Here is a 4,437-nt window from a genome sequence, read left to right on the forward strand (position 1 = left end):
GGAATGATGGCTATAAGTTAGGGGATTAAAGATGAAGATAGGATGACAAAACGATATAGTGAAGGAAATAGTTGAAGGTTTCAAATGGGAAATGGAATAACTCGGTAATGAACTTTGTTTCCTTGGTTAAAGCCAGCGAAGGAAGCAAGATGTGTGATAATGTTGTCGTCAAGCGATCAAATTAATACTACTTATCTATAACAACTTTAGTATTGTTAAAAAAGTAGCCAAAATATTAGTATGGATTAAGTCAACCCTAAGTCGTCTCCCAACGAACACGAAAATGATTTTTAACAAATTAGTTCTTATAAATTATATACAAAAGAGTTAGTCAAATAAAATAATAAAAATATGGGAGGATTAAGATAAAAAGATAAAATAAAGATAGAAACAATAGTAAAGAAAATCAATTGATTCCATTGCTTTTTCAAAATAGATTCATCATCGGTTATCTAAAGATTATTGCTCAATTAATTATTATTATAGATTTACAAATTAATCAATGTAAAGTCTCAATTAATTTGTTGGCGTTCTTACTTTTAACCAAAATACAGTCTCAATTAAAAGTGAGAACTTTTAGATTATCCAAAGTAAATTTAACAAAAGTACAGTCTCAATCAAATTTACTATGCTTAATCATGTCTATTCTTTTATCTCCTCACCAAATAAAAAGCTTAATTAATCAAAGTAAAGTCTCAATTAATTGTAGTTAGAGTAAATACCTTTAACCAAAGTAAAGTCTCAATTATTGGTAAAAACTCATTTAATCATATGAAAGTTTCTAAATAAAATCAAAGTAAAGTCTCAATTCAATTTAAAAACCCTTGGACTCATATGACCAACATGCATAAGATTTAAAATCATTACTTCTTACGTGATTTAAAGATAAAAGACATAGATGAATTAATACCTCAACAATAATAAAAAGAACAAAGAAATTAATTTATCTAACCTCAAAATCCAATTAAGAAATTACAATGGAATCAACCCAAGAAGTTTAACAATCCATAGAATGCGAAAGTAAAAATAGAAGAATGAAGAGAGAGAAAAGAAACGAAATTAGGCCCCCCCTAAGGGTTCCAAAACTCTGAAGTCTCGAGCTTGTCCCCTTCTGCTTCTCCCTTGGTCTCTTTATATAAGAATTGGACTAAGCTTTTCTGTTGCTAAAATCTCTCAAATATCTTTTAAAATAAAGATAAAGATAAATATTCAAAGATATTTGGAGAGATATAAACTAATTGACAAATATAGTTGGTTAATAATTTATGATATAATTAAATAAATTAATTATTTAAAGATATCTGATAAATTATCACCAAATAATATTTGTATTAATTTTCTAACTAACCCATTTTCAATCCTGTAGTCCAATTTTGCAGAGACATCCAAAAATATCAATATTTGTAGATAAACCCCTCTTGTTTGATCAGTCTTTGACCAGAGTTGACTGTTTGACCATTTGATTGTCCATTAAGAAATTGACATGTGGCAAACTGCACTTTCTCTCTCCAGACTAGGTTTTCTCTCACACATTGGCTGTAGAAAGGTTTCATGGAGGCTTGTGGCTGCTGCAATGGTGGCTGCTCCGGCATGGTGGTCTCATTTTTCGTTAACGTTGCTGCACTGACGCATGGTGGCTCGTATTCAACGCTGCAATGGCTCGTGTGGATGCTGAACATTGCTGCATTTTGTTTCTTCTTCTCCGCTACTACATGTTCAATCTGGTGCGTCAATGGAAGCAGTTCTGTGGTGGTGTTGCTCGCCGCTGCTGCTGTTGTGCGTTGCAGGTGCTGGCACAATGGAACTCTTGCGAAGATGGAGACGACGATGGTGCTGCCATGGAGATGAAGGTTCAAGATGGGTGCTACTGCTGGTACAGGTGCGTGGAGAGAAGATGGTGTTGCGAACAGGTGCAGGGGCGACAAGCGCTGGTTCGCACTTCCATGGTGGCACGGTGGTGCTCGCGTCGTTAATGGTGGTGCTGTAGGTTCAAACTGCTGTGGATGGTGCATGAATGTCTCCACTATTGCCATGGTTTCCTTGCGGAGAAGATGACTCGCGATGGTGGTTGCAAGGTGTGTGGAGGCGCGCTGGTGCAGGTGATGGCCGCGGTGGTCGGAAACTTTGTTGCCGACAAGGGTGGCGGCTGCCATGGTGATGGAAGGAGAGGAGAAAATTAGGGTAAGGGTTTCAGGAGAAGATGATGATGTGTCAGTGTTTCATTAGTGTAGATGTGTTTGCAAGGATTAATGCCACGTGGCTTGTTCTAGTTGGCCAATTTTAAAAGTTAAGGATTGCCACATGGCAATATCTGGTTGTATCTAGTTTAAGTGGTAGGAGGGGGTGTAAATAGACATATTAGGGGGTGCAAAATAGGTTTTTGGTGAGGCCCATTTAGAAAGAGGGGAGTGTATGAGTAAAAACTGTGGTGCAGAAGTGATTTTTCCAGAACTTGCTAATTTTAGCCTTATTCAAAGGTGGTTTGTAATTTCAATCAATTTATTTTCCCACCTTGAATGAGCTTAATCTTAACTTCAGCTACATCAACAAACGTTAAAATATCCAAAAATAATTTATGCAGCTAAAAATAACTTTTTAACACATTTTTATCACACAAGCTCAAATAGCTTAATTATCAAAATTATCAATTAAATCACTTTTTAAGCACATAAATTCAATTAAATACCCAGAATTAAACACTGAATGAGAGCAAAAATACGCACTCATCAATGTGGGAGTGTCGTGATACATAAAAGTGGTTAAGAGTGTCGATGGTGGGGAGTAGGCCAGAACTCAAGAGTGATCAAGTCAGTGGGGGGATGCATAAAGGAGTGAACAAGGTGATGTGAAGTGCTAACAAACATGCTTTAGTTTGAGACTTGAACTCATCTGAGACTTTGATAAAAACCTACAAGAGGTAGTGGAGAGCATATGGTAGGTGAGTTAGTATATCAGATACAAGTTAGATGGGCAGGTATGAAGGAGCTTTCCAATTTTAAGGTAGTAGGTTGGAAGTTACTTCGAGTGTAGTGACTAAACGAATCTACACAGCAGAACACATATCGCCTAGTACAGAGGCAAAGTTTCTAGTGACTACGGGTGTTGGAGTCGTTATATCAATCATGTCTGAGTGGTGGTTGTCAAAGAAAATGAGGAAAACATAATTTTCTTCCTATTCCATCGGTGAATTTTTTAGGTCGAAAATTTTTATTGTTGGGGAGAATGTAAGACCCATTTTTTTCTGCTCCTTATGTTTTAGGGCCTAGCCTTAACTGTTGGGCCTAAGGCCAGCCCATAGGTTGCCCAAAACCCTTTTCTTGACCTAAACCTCTCATTTTGCCCCCATTTCGCAAGACAACCCTTTCTCCTCACACACTTTTCTCTCTTTTCAGCATTATGCTAGGGTTTGAGCCAGTTTCCTCTACGGGTAAATCGGAAGCCCCCTTCAAGTAAGTCAAACATCGTTTTTCTTCCTATTCGTCGTGTGTGCGCCTGTATAGTATAGGGTTTATCCTTATAACCTCATCTTCGTCCTTGTATGCATTTTTCAACTCCTTAATCTGTTCTTGGAGCTGTAGCGCTCTTTTTTGGGGCACTGGTACTATTCCAGGTAAGGGAAGCTAGGGTTCTACTGTTTTCAAGTTATTTTACATGTTTGTGTTGTTTTACACTTTGGGTGGTTGATGTATACTGTTTGATTCGTGATAACATGTTGCTTGAACTTTTATGATGGTTTGAATATGGTTTTGCACGAGCGAGGGTAGTGAGTTCCGCTGAACTCGCCCAAGCGAGCGGATTGGTCGCTCCAAACAAAAACTCTCGCTTAAGTGAGGATCTCTCACTTGAGCGAGAACAACAACAACTCACCCCCCTCTCTCTTTCGAGGGCTCGTCTAAGCGAAGGCCACTCGCCTGATCGAGAATAGTCTCGCCTGAGCGAGATGGGCTAGCTTGAGCTAGACTTCGACATACCCTCTATTTGCAGTCTCGCCCAAGCGAGAGGAGGTGGCTTGAGCGAAGGATTCCTCTCGCCTGAGCGAGATTGACAGAGTTGAGTGTATATGAATGTGCTTCACATGATTAGGTAATGTGTAACAATTCAAGTTATGATGCCATATATGCTTGATGTGATATATTGGGACTAGAATTGATGAGTTTAGTATGATATTTCTTATGGAACCTGATGGATAGTGGGTTATAAATGTTGGCATGGAATTGGTATGCATGATAACTTTATGCTTGGTTGGTGAGACATGATTTTGGTGTGGTTTAGGACGTAATTCCACGAATCTCTAGGTGAGATCTCATGGTGGTGCCTCATTGGTCAGGACGTAATTCCATGATAGTTTCGTGGTGGTGCCTCATTGGTCAGGATGTAATTCCACGATGGTTTCGTGGTGGTGCCTCATTGGTCAAGACGATATTCCATGATGGTTGC

The sequence above is a fragment of the Vigna unguiculata genome, chromosome 11, assembly GCF_037176805.1.
Source record: "Vigna unguiculata cultivar grain cowpea cultivar isolate G323 ecotype 2 chromosome 11, ASM3717680v1, whole genome shotgun sequence".
Classification (NCBI taxonomy): Eukaryota; Viridiplantae; Streptophyta; class Magnoliopsida; order Fabales; family Fabaceae; genus Vigna; species Vigna unguiculata.